The 12289-nt window shown below is 38.0% G+C and overlaps 1 protein-coding gene across 1 annotated transcript in view; it reads left to right on the plus strand.

Annotated features, from left to right (window-relative positions):
* Positions 1 to 942: 942 nt before the first annotated feature.
* PLEKHG1 (pleckstrin homology and RhoGEF domain containing G1) overlaps positions 943 to 12289 on the plus strand; it is a 120886-nt gene continuing 109539 nt past the window's right edge. Inside the window, exon 1 of the mRNA XM_057405699.1 lies at positions 943 to 962. The gene's annotated coding sequence lies outside the window, so the exon portion shown is untranslated. The remainder of the gene's footprint in view (positions 963 to 12289) is intronic.

Consider the following 12289-nt stretch of genomic DNA (forward strand, 5'->3'; position numbering starts at 1 on the left):
GCTTGGTTTCTGTCAGTGGATTCTCCACTGACACCGTTAGCTGAGTCCCTAGCACAGAAATGGCTAAGAAGGAGGAGTAAATTAATCTTAGTGTCCTCAAGAACAGGCAAATATAAAGCAATGGCTTAGAGAAATGAAAATGATTGTTCAATTCTTGCTTTATGTTTCAGTTGATGTTCTGAAGTTGGAAAGGGTTACAAATTTAACAAAGGAACTGAGTTCTTTCCATCATTAAATCAAGAATCCTTTGGTTTTTTAGGCTTCAAGATAAGTTAATAGATTTTTTCTAGAAAAAGCTGCACCACACTTGTATCCAACTAGCTGCTTTTTGTGAAGTGGCAGAAGAAACAAGACAGATTTCAGAAAGTGACCCTTGGCTCTGATTTGCTTTAACGGCTAGAGATGTGTCCTGTTGCTCACCAGGAAAGTGAGGGTTCATTTGGATAGAGGTTTCCATGCACTAATGTAATTAAGTTTAAAATCAGTGCTAACAATTTCCAGAAGGAGCATAGCCTGAAGCTTTCAGGGTTTAGAGCTTGGGAACCCAGCAGCGCTTCCCTACTCTGACACAGACAACATAACCACAAACAGTCTGATCCTGATTTTTAATGATATGTAGGTAGGCACTTGCAGAGGTGGTAAAACTCTTAATGGGATTTTCAGAATCATATTAGTGTCTAATTCCTATTCAAAATCTGACCCTCTAGCCTGTCTGAACCAGATTTAGCTTGTGCTACATTTTATGCAGCTACTCTTTAAGGCAGAACGGGTTGGCAGTACAAGGAACGTGGCTCTGAGGCTATATACTAGGGTGAATGCAGCCCCCCAGTGAGTTGTGCTCCTTTCTCTAATTCCATAGTTTCTACTCTTCTTCCAAAATGCCACAAATTCAACAAAGGAGAGGAAAAGTGACCCCATTTTGCCAAATTTAAGAGTGATTTAGTTGATAAGAGCTCTACCAGGTACAATTTTTTTAATTATTATTTTAAAGTTTTATTTTTTATGTATTGATTTTTAATAGGAGATGGTGTTTGTGCTTCTGGCTGAAGTGATTACTGATTATTGCTGATGTTCAGTGAACATACCCAAGTTGACCATGAGGCTGCTTAGGATGCAAATCCACAGGTCACCATACTGTATAGGCCTGAAATGTTGGCCAGGCAAGATAGTGGGTTTTCTCACTGTGCATGCTAGTGGGTTTTTATGCTAATTAAATCAGATTTTTTGGGGATCTAAGCAGGTAGGGGAGGTTATGTCTTCAGCTTCAGCACTGTTTCTGTAATGGAAGTTTTGATAAAAGTCTGTAGCTTTTAGTTTTGTTGCTTGATTCTTTTTGGAAGCAGAAGAGCCACTTTCATGGAGAAACAAGGGTCTTTCCATGGGGCTTGGGCAATTTTGAACTTCTATGGTCTCCTGATACTTCCTATGTTACTATATGTCATTTTGAGAGGAAACTGATCTTTCATAGTTTATTTTTTTTAGGGTTTAGTTTAGTTTATGTACTGTTACTATCTGGAAGTCTTGGGGGACCTGGAAACCTGAAAGCATGGGAAAATCAGGTTTAGATGCCATGGAAATGTAACTTGATTGTAATAACTTATTTCACTCATTTGATTATCTGAAACAAGTTGACATTCCAGAAATCACCGTAGGGCTGTCAGGAGATTCCACAGGAGATTTTAAAGAAGAAGAGGGTGTTAGGCAAGGTTCTTTTCTCCATCCTTTACTCCTCAGTCCTTGTACCAACCCAGAGGAGTCTGAAGAAAGCAGACGTTCAGTGATGGGCTTTGTAGGTGGCAGCACAGACACTGCTTTGTGGAGAAACTCAGTGACTTATAAATAACCTACTTCACTCCTTCCAGTGCTAATGCTGAAACAAGCACAGCATGGGTTAGTTTAAAATAAAATGATTTTTAAAAGTGCATTATGTTAATTGCCACTCTGGCTTCTGTGACCTGCAGAGGTAATACTGATATGCTAGATTAGACCACTAATTGGTAATACTTATTATTTTACCCTACTGATAGTGGGGCTTGTAAATAATTTTGTAGTATGTATTAATGATCCAGTTGTGTTTAAATGTTTATAAAATTTTAGGAGAGTGGCAACTTTGTGTCAGATCCAATGCTTTGAGATTGCATAGCTTTAATAGATACACACTAGCAGAACTGTATAACATTCAGCTGAAGCTTACATCTGACAAACATTAGCCAGGTCTTACTTTCCTTTGAATTCAAGGGAGAAGAGTCTCTGTAAGTAGGAAAGCATTTTGCAGAGACTGAGAGAAGAAAGACCAGAAATTCCTCTTCAGGATTTGCTAAGAATAGCAAGATTTGAATAAGGCTGCATGTTTTAACATGCACCAGGGAAAAATAATCGGCATGACCTAAATTCAGGACACTAATTGTCTGTTATTTGCTGATATTTAATTGCTAGAAATTTTTTTGTTCCACAGATGTTGAGAGTTGTATATTCCTAGGTTCCACACAGCAAATCAATTCAGTTATTTAGCTGGAGATTTGTGCATATCCAAATGCATGTGGAGTATTTGCCTAGTGGCCTTAAAAAGTGAACTATTTGCACAAACTCTCCCCTCCCTGTCTGATTTCCATTTAATTTCAAATGTGCTGCTTGGCCTTGGTTTTGAGTTGCAGTAATTTTAATGTGTTTTCATGATGAAGAGAAAAGCTAAACCAGACCATCTGACTTGAGTAACCTTTTTTTATAATTGAAAGCTGAGATAACATGGCTTGTGCATGTGTCCTGAGAGGCAGAGGATTTCCTAAGACTCTCTGGGATCCATGGCAGACAAGCGTTCACTGTGAAGTGCTTCAGAAAATTGTTGTATCAACAAAACTGGAGTGTGTGGGAATGTATCAACTAACAGGATAAGGCATTCAAGGACTAGATGAAGTACATTTAGTAAGGAATTAGTACCATGGGAAAAAGGAAGAAACCTAAAATATGAGGAGTGGTGTTCTGTAAAAACAATAGCAGAACGGTTTGGGCAGATGCAGCTTTGGGGGACGAATATAAAATCTGTACCAGATAACCGCCAGTAATTTTGCCAAATTTGCTTCATGTGCCAGAATTAAATCTGGAGGTTCTAAGAATATTTTCATTCTGAAAAACTTTTGGAGGTGGTGCAGGAGATATTTTATGAAATATGTTTATATTTTGCTATTAACTATTTGAGTTCTATAACACTATTGTTTATTTTTAATTGTTTCAATATGTTTGTATTTAGAATATGCTAATCTTTGAAAAGAATGAAAATGGTCTTTGGCAGTTCTTACAGTCATGCTGTGTTGTATCAGAGAAGAAAACATCAGATCAATATACTTTGTTCTAACAATTCAGGATGAGTTTTAATATGCAGCGTGTTTACACTGAAAATCACTACACAAAAAAGAATTCCCCGAGCATCTGCACATCACTGAGTGCTTTGTTTAGGCCATGTCTTTCGTGGCATGAGGGCTTGCAAAGCTGTGTGGGGGTGGAGAAGAATGATGTGTGCCCACGTGTGAGCTTTTCTCTAAATCGGTTCTATTTTTGGTGTGCAATGGAGCAGAGGTACAGGGCAGAAATAGGGGTTCAGTTGCAATGTGAAGGCTTTATAAAGCTTTCCTGTTATGGGAAGCAGATACCAGGTTCTTAGAGTTGTTGCATTAGTATCCATGGGATATTTGGGTTTTAATTTATCATGTTAAATTAGGGCCTAATACCTTAATTAAAGCTAGCAACTTTTAATAAGTTTCCTCAAAACCCTTTGTGTAGTCAGACTGAAACACACATAATATAAAGTGCATCTCTAGGGTTTTCTGTTATTGGTAGTTTTATGAAAGCTGTCATTCTAGTTCAGAGTAATGAAGCTGACCAATGAAGGTAAACTTTAACAGCAGAATCCAAGGATGTGACTAGATTTCTTAAAAATATTAATCCAAATAACTTATGCCAGTGACATATTAAAAGTCTAAATACTTAGTACATTTAGACTAATGGTTTTATGGAAATTGTGATAATTATTTGAAAAAAAAAGCTTTGTTAGTTTATAACGACTTTTCTAAATGCTGCTTCTCAGTTCATATGCTTGAGATTTTCCACTGTGAAAAACATTAAATGAATTGTCTGAAGTATTTAAGGAATAATATGATTAGGATTTTGTATAATCTGTCATTTATTTAAAGAGTGATTTATTTTTTAAACCTGTGTATCTTAAGGAACTGAATAAATATATAAAAAAAAATAATAATCCCAGAATCCTCACTCACTTCATCTTCCCCCCATGCTTGCTGAGAGCAGTCGGTCCTTTCCCACTGCCATCTTCTATTGTTACGGTCAAATGACCAAGGAAAAGTGTATACTTCCTTTTGCGTCCAGTAGATAGGGTTTCTTAATTGATGACTGCTGCTTTCCTTCTAACAGAAAGGAAATGAATGGGCAGTAGTGATTATAGCACATCTGTTGTTTTCTGCTGAGCATCCTGTACAGCAGTGAAACTGTCTTGAAGACTACTTTTTTTTTTCTGTCATGTTCAGGAATAGTTAAAGTGTGTATGGGTGACATGTGACAGTTTTGTTCCTTTGTCACAGGTGTTGCCAGAGCAGAAAACAAGTTGCATGCTGGAATAGAAAGACTTGTTTATATATTTTTTCCAAATAAGTGTATTTTACACACACACAAAACCCACCCAACCAAAATCTTACAAAGACTTCTGGAATGGTCTACGTTTTGATTTCATGTTGTAGGTAATGAGTGGTGTCTTTGTATTATAGTCACTGCATTGTAGGTGTAACACTCCAAAATCACAGTGAAAACCAGTTCTTCTGGGGAAGAGGTGAAATGAAATAGCACTCATACCAAAGACCCCAAAACTTAGGCATTCACACAGGTTTCATGACAGTTTCTAGGATGCAGTTTCTAAGTCTGTTATATCCTTGTCCATCTCCTGCTCGAACATCTTTTGCTTGATGTGTTGCAGCATAACTCCTGGGAGTGCTGAGGATCTGGCTGGGGAGTTTCATGGTGTGCTTCTGCCCCCTGGGAGAGGGGGTAGGGATGAACCCAAGGGAGTCTACTTACATGGCTTTACAGACTTCAGAGAGTGAAATTTTGGGGTCAGATGAATGATGAAATATAGGAGAGGGTTGGGCTGAGAGAAGGGGACTTGAAGGTGTGGAACACAGATGACTGGGGAAATGAATAAGAGAGGCTGCTGGAGCATCTGGGTGAAGTAGGTATTGGATAGAAGTGGAGTGTATCACAGCTGGTCCTCTGCAGCACAACAGCCACAATTTTTCCACATTTTTTTTCTTTCTGATTCCTGTGTTCTAAAGAAGCAAGTGAAAATGGGATGTGCTCTGTGCAAACCAAGTGTGTTTTGTTCTCTCTTGCCACACAAAATGCTTTAAAAACAGTCAACTTTAAGAGCTATGTAAATCTGAATCCTTATCACTTAACTTTGTTGTCCTTTGTTAGTTATTTTTATCTTATTTAATTGTGGCGTTTCTTGTAAGCAAGGTGCCAGTACTCTGCTTTTTGTGCAGGCTAAATATTTTGGTAATTAAACCCATAGTGCTTATGTTGAGATTGGATGAAACTGGTTAAATGAAGTAAGCAACCTGTGAAGTGCTGCCACCTATCTTGGTGGTTTCTGATATGTGTTCGATAAAATTGACAGGGTTTTTTCAGCTCTTTCTTGTCACTTGGTATCCCAAGAGCTGCTCTTTCCCTGCCCTCTTAAGAGAGGATCTCTCTCACTTAACATAGGAGGTACTGAGGTGAACAACTTGATACCCATAAGATGCCATTTAGCTGGAAGCTAAACAGTTTTTTCAAAATCTCTACTAGAGATGGGAAAAGCAAACAAGAATGTACTGTGCTGTAGGTGAATATTGACATAGCTGAATACAAAATTCATGATACCATAAATGGATTATTCTGCAATTAATGCCCTAGTGATGCATGGTGTTGGCAAAATGGACATCAAAACTGTGACCCTTTCTTTGATCTGAATTTCACCCTCACTTCAAATTTTTAGACAATGTGGAGTAATCAACTACATAATTATCCAGCACAGATAAGGTGTAAACTTCTGTAATTGCTGCTTTTCCCTGATCAGATCAAACTCCAGAAAATGCGAAAACATGTGCCAGAAAACCCATTTTAAATTGGGTGGTTTCCCCCCTTCTTTCTAGTGGTAAAGTTGCTCTTCTTTTGTGTGTGTAAGGGTAATTTAAGCAACTGAATAATCCTTTTGCTTTCTGAGTGAGATACACAGAGACCCTGTTCATGCTTCCAAAGCCTTTTAAACATTTAGCGTATCCCCATAGGATTTCAGGCTTATCTTACATCTGTTGGCAAGCACTGTGTTGTAGCTAAATATTAGTCATGGCACCAACAAAGTAATACGGGAAAACCCCACAGAATCAGTTCAAATCTATTTGCTCAAGTCTTTGCAAATTCCTTTTTATGGATCTCTTAACGCATTATGGTAAATTTTAAGAAAGAAAATCAACTGTTAATTTGAGATATTTGCAATTCTAAGTACTACATTGATGCACCTCTTGCGTGACTCACATGAAACACTTGAATATCTATTTGACTTGATGCATTCAAATTGCTACAAAGAAGTTTGCTAAACTGTTTTTATTATGGAAGCCTGGCTTTGGGAACAGATGTGACTTCTTTCATCCTGAGGTGAAGATGCAATACGTGACATAGAGCAGGACTATAGATTGTTTTACATAATTTTGAAAAACGACTCCTTGAGTATTGGAGCATTGATAACTATACACGCAACCCAAAATCCTATTAAAAATACCTGTTCTGTTGAGGCAGGTATTAAAGCATGGTACATAGCTGTTCAGTAAAATAAACTTTTCTACCTCTAAAATAAAGATTAGCTACTGCTTTAATCAGTATGGATATTCCTTTGAAGATACTAAACATCTGGCTTCCTTCTGGGAGAATTATGTTCTGTCCACTTGACCCTTTGTAAAAGTAATTATTTTTATTAGTTATGTTATGCAGGAATTTAACAAATATTTAATACATGAAAAAAAATAAACAACCTTAACCCATCTACCCATCTTTGCATACTTGCCTTTGGTCACATAAGTCCAGTACATCAAATGATGCTTTGTTCTTGATTTGTGAGTTTCTTCTGTAATTAAAAAATGTACTACTATGGAATTTGACAGGAGACATGACTGTGATTTTTCCTTTCTTTCCTTGTTTTCCTTTAAAAAAAATTAAATATTCCCCTTTCTCCCTTGCTCCCTTGTTGCCTCCCAAGCGTGTTTGCCACCCCCGCAGACATTTGAGCTCTGCTTTCCTTTAGTAATGGCTGTAAACTGTACTTCAAGGGTAAATCCAGCCTGAAGTATATTTGTTTACTGCATAGAATCATAGAATAGTTTGGGTTGGAAGGGACCTTCAGAGGTCATCTAGTTCAACCCCCCTGCACTGAGCAGGGACATCAACTAGGTCAGGCAGCCCAGAACCACATGGCCTTGAATGCCTCTGTAATTTAGATGTGTGAAGTTAGTTTGTAAACATAGTTGTATACTTTGTATTTGAGTTTTCTGTGCTCAGCTGAAGGTTAAAGGCTGTTGGAAGTTTAGTTTCTAATCCTGTTTTCAAGGTAGACTAGGAAAGACCTTTAAATCATGATTGTTATGTATGTTTCTTCCATGTGGAAATAGGAAAAGTACCCTCCATACGTACAGGTTTGAACACTGATGTTCCTTGGTTTGTACCAGTAGGAGGGTGAGCGTGTATCTTTTAAAATATACAGTGTAACATTTTAAGAATGGAAAGGCCTTTGACTTTACGAAATATTTCACCTGGGGAATGGTTTAAAAAGTGAAACCAGTTGGGAATTTTTCAGCCAAAATATTTTGTTGGCATTTATTGGAAACAGAGCATTTCACATAAACAGTTTTCAATGAAATGATCAGCAAGAGAAGTTTCTGAGATACATGATTTTAAGAAAATACGGTTTAGTTCCATGGAAAAAGAGCAATATAATTAAAGTCTGAAGTGAATATTGTCTCTGGAAAGTTCTGTCTCTGTTTGGTTTTGGTTGTTGTGGTGGTTTTTATTTTTTATTTATTTTAATTAGGGTTACGAATGTCAGCCATGACACAGCTCAAGTTACGCCAAATTATTCACTCTCTTTTTGTTCCCCGTTTGATGTGTATTAAAACTTCTACTGCTGTCTTATCAATGAAGTTGATCTACTCCAGTTCTTGCAAATTTGATTTGTCCTCTTTATTATTATTACTATTAGTCTAAATTGTGTTGCTTATGTAATGGGCACCATAACTGCCTGTCTCTATTGGATACATCTGTGTTGAGGTTGTATTCATTTTCAGGCTGAAGTGAAACTTTTCAAAAGACTATGTGCCACTTTTAGTCTCAGAGTAAAGAGCCTTTGATCAAGTGGGTTGCAGGATAATTGAGGACACTTGTTCCAAATCTGTCTAGAATATAAACCAAAAATACAGAGTTTTCTGTGTTTATTTTTGGGAATATGTACATAGTTTTATGAGAAATGACATTGAAGTGGACTTTAAGCAGCACATTATAATTTAAAATGTTACTGTCTCTCTGAGGCACACCTGGTAGTACAAGATCTAAAGATATTAATTTCGCCAGGACAATGAGTTCTTTATGAATTGGAGATAGCCCCTTGTAATGAGTTTGCAACTGAATTAATGATGATGGAGGGTGGGGAGTTTGGAGTAATGACCATCTGCTGGGTTGTTAATGTCCAGCAGCCTTCAACAGACACAGCCATGCCTGCGGTAACATGCTGGATGAAACTATAAAATACATGTAATTTTGTGTGTGTGTGTGTGTGTGTGTGTGTGTGTGTGTGTGTGTGTGTGTGTGTGTTAGGACTATCTTCCGGGGTGGAGGTTTACTGCTTGTCCAGTGGAGTGGGATGCTCAGGACAAACGAATTTTAAAAATCACTACCAACCAAACTTACCATTCAATGTTGTTATCTGTTTTCCATACCTGAGAACAGCTTTGATTTGATTCCCACACTTAAGAAAAGAGATGACAAGCAAAAACCCTAAGCACTTTTCACTCTGTGGAGTGGAGGAGCCACACACAAGTGCCATTGTTCTTCATCTGCTGTGGTGCAACAGGGCATGTGAGATAATGAGATGAGTTCACAGCTCATTGTCCCTCTTGCTATTCATTCCATGTACCTACGTTGTAACCCAAGATGTAGTTTAGATGCCTGAAACAATAATTCTCATAAAGCTGTTTTACAACTTTTCAACACTGAAAGTAAGGTATGTTTCTTGATATTGTCAAATCATAGTTTGTCTTATCTGTACCTTTATCAGATGTAAGGATATTGATACTTGAGTACATTCTGTAGTGTAAATAACTGTAAATGACAGAGGCATGAAATTCACCTGCATGAGCCTACTTGCTTGGATATTGGCTCTCAAGATGAGGGACACAAGTCTGCTGCATGCTTGCTGGAAGTAAGATTAGTAGCTGGGCGTTTCCTTAAAATGAATTGGCAGTACAGATATATGAGTTCTCTCTCTGAACTTCATTTCATGTGTGTGGAAAGCATAATGTAAACATGCTTTTATTTATAAATAGTTGTAACACAAATATTTTAATATCTCTATAGTATTGTACTTCCTGACATTGATCTATGTCACTAAAAGTAAACAAATAATTTTGCCTTGATGATTCTTATATGCTAATCTAGGATTGCAAAGACGCTGTTCATGGTAGATGTCTTGAAGATGCCAGTGTCCATGGCCTTTTGCTATGATAGGATGAACGAAAGGGTCGAAGGCTTTCAAAATGTATTTCAAAGTGTCAGTACTTAATTCATGCTGTTTGGAGTAGGGTTTTCACTGTGGTCTACAATAGCAGGCTCACACTTATTCCAAAGCTGAGCACAGCCCTCCTGGGGGGCAGGCACAAGCAGCCCGGAGGAAAAGTGGGATGTAAAACACTGCCAGGTAATCAGGCACTGTGGAACCTGTGTGCCATCTCCTTCCAGTTCTGAATCTGTAGGGCATTTTAGTGTCCTTTCTAAGGCATGTTTTTTTCATTTATTTTAGTTAAAAGGTTGAAAGCCTTTATTGCTCTTGGTGTTTTATAATCTTGCCCAATAAGCACTCTGCTGCATCAGTTAAAGTAGATCTTTGATAGAGTACTTGCAGGGCAGAAAAAAGAGCAAAACTGCAGTAAAAGCCCACAAAACATGCATGTGGTTGAAGCAGACTTTACTATTTCAGTTTTAATACATGCTTAAATTGGAAAAGGAAAATTATGGTTTTGTAATTGCTTCTCTGAAAAGTGGAGCAGTTCACTTACTTCCTTAGAGAAATATGCTGAATCTTCAGCTTCAGAGATATGAAGCTGGTAGTTACAGGTAATCTGTTTTAACTAGTAATTTTTATAACAAATGAATTTAATAGATGAGTTTGTAAATTTTGCTGGCAGCTAAATTTGGAAAAAGACAAAATTATTCTAGACACATTATAAAAGTTATGTTAATTTAGCCCTCCAGGGCTTACATAATCCAAACCTCATTCTTTGATTTTGTTTGTGGTTGTTACCCCCCACATCTGTTTTGCAAATAAAGCCAAATAATAAAAATCATTTGACAGAAGGACCACATGGGCACATGGTTTAAAATAGATCGAACTTTTCTTACACTTAGGTGTAAGACTCTCAAAACAAAATGAACAGATAATTCTGAGTTTGGTAGTTACTCCAACCTACATTGTAGTTATTTTTTTTAAGTATGCTGGGTTCCCATTTACAACAAATTAGGGTAAATGACTAACCAGTTCTGAAATATTTGGCCTTTGTTTTTTAATAGTTATGATTCATTGCAGCTTTTCCCCAGACTTTAATGGCTTTTGCTTAAACTGTACTGGAATTTGATTTAAAAACTGAGCCCCTCAAAAGCCCCCAGACTACAAAAAAACTCTCTTCCATTAAGGCTCTGCTTCATAATTCATGCTGGCATTAGCTTGCTGGTATCACAGGGATTCTCAAACTTCAGACTTGTCTCTGGAACAGCCATGAGACCATATTGCTTCCTACAGGAAAGCTGGGCAGCTGCCTCTGAACTCTTCTTGTGGAACATCTTTCACTCCGACATGGGGAAAGGAGGCATCCACCATTTGTTGTGCTACACAGGAACTGAGATGTTGCAGAGCAAGGTGTCCACAGGTATAGAGGCAGAAAGTTATACTTTTTGAAAGATTTTTACCTGATCCATTTTAGAGTTCACGACTGAAATGTAGAAATGTACCCTGCCACTGCTGGTAGAATATGTATAAGGGAAGAATAGTTCAATTGAATGTAATTATGTTTTCTGCTCTCCAGAGAGTATGGCTGTCTATTTTTATCTCCTGCCTGTTCTGGTTTTTGTAATGTGTGCATCTGTCTCTGGCTCTTCATTCAGAGTTCTTTAAAACTTTGGAGTTTGAAGTGAAATTCAAGAAAAATTGAAGAGAAAAATGCTCAAAGAATTTTTGCAAAGTTTGTGACAAGAAACTCGACATGAGCTGGCAGTGTGCGCTTGCAGCCCAGAAAGCCAACCATGTCCTGGGCTGCATCAAAAAGAATGTGACCAGCAGGTCAAAGGAGGTGATCCTGCCCCTCTACTCTGCTCTTGTGAGATCCCACTTAAAGTACTGTGTGCAGTTCTAGTGTCCTCAGCATAAGAAGGACATGGGTTAATGGGTTTAAACTGGAACAGGGGAAGTTCAGGTTATATATAAGGAAGAAGTTCCTTACTGTGAAGATGGTGAGGCACTGGAACAGGATGCCCAAGGAAGTTGTGAATGCTCCATCCCTGGCAGTGTTCAAGGACAGATTGGAGAGGGCCTTGGGTGGCATAGTCTAGTATGAAGTGGCCCTGCCCATGGCAGGGGGGTTGGAACTAGATGATCTTAAGGTCTTTTCCAGCCCTAACAATTCTATGATTCTATAGGTGACCTGAGGTAGCAATTCTACAGCATTAAATTCAGATGTGTCTAAGAATGTTGCCAGGCCTGGTAGAAGATTGTCATATTTGCTGTTATGATTTGGGTGTGATATATACTTTGATATATATAACGAAAACAGAATAATTCATAACTGGCTAAATTGACATATCCTGGTGGGTCAGCATGTAGAGGCAACTGTGAGGCAAAAAGCGATAGTGGGTTGGTGATACCCTTGGGAATTCCGCATGGGGTGTGGGGACAGTGACAGGGTTAGGGTGAGAGAGATGGAAATAACTGTCA

This window comes from Pezoporus wallicus, unplaced genomic scaffold (assembly GCF_028554395.1).
Source record: "Pezoporus wallicus isolate ANWC-B61680 ecotype Strahan unplaced genomic scaffold, APGP_CSIRO_Pwel_v1 contig_3817, whole genome shotgun sequence".
Classification (NCBI taxonomy): domain Eukaryota; kingdom Metazoa; phylum Chordata; class Aves; order Psittaciformes; family Psittacidae; genus Pezoporus; species Pezoporus wallicus.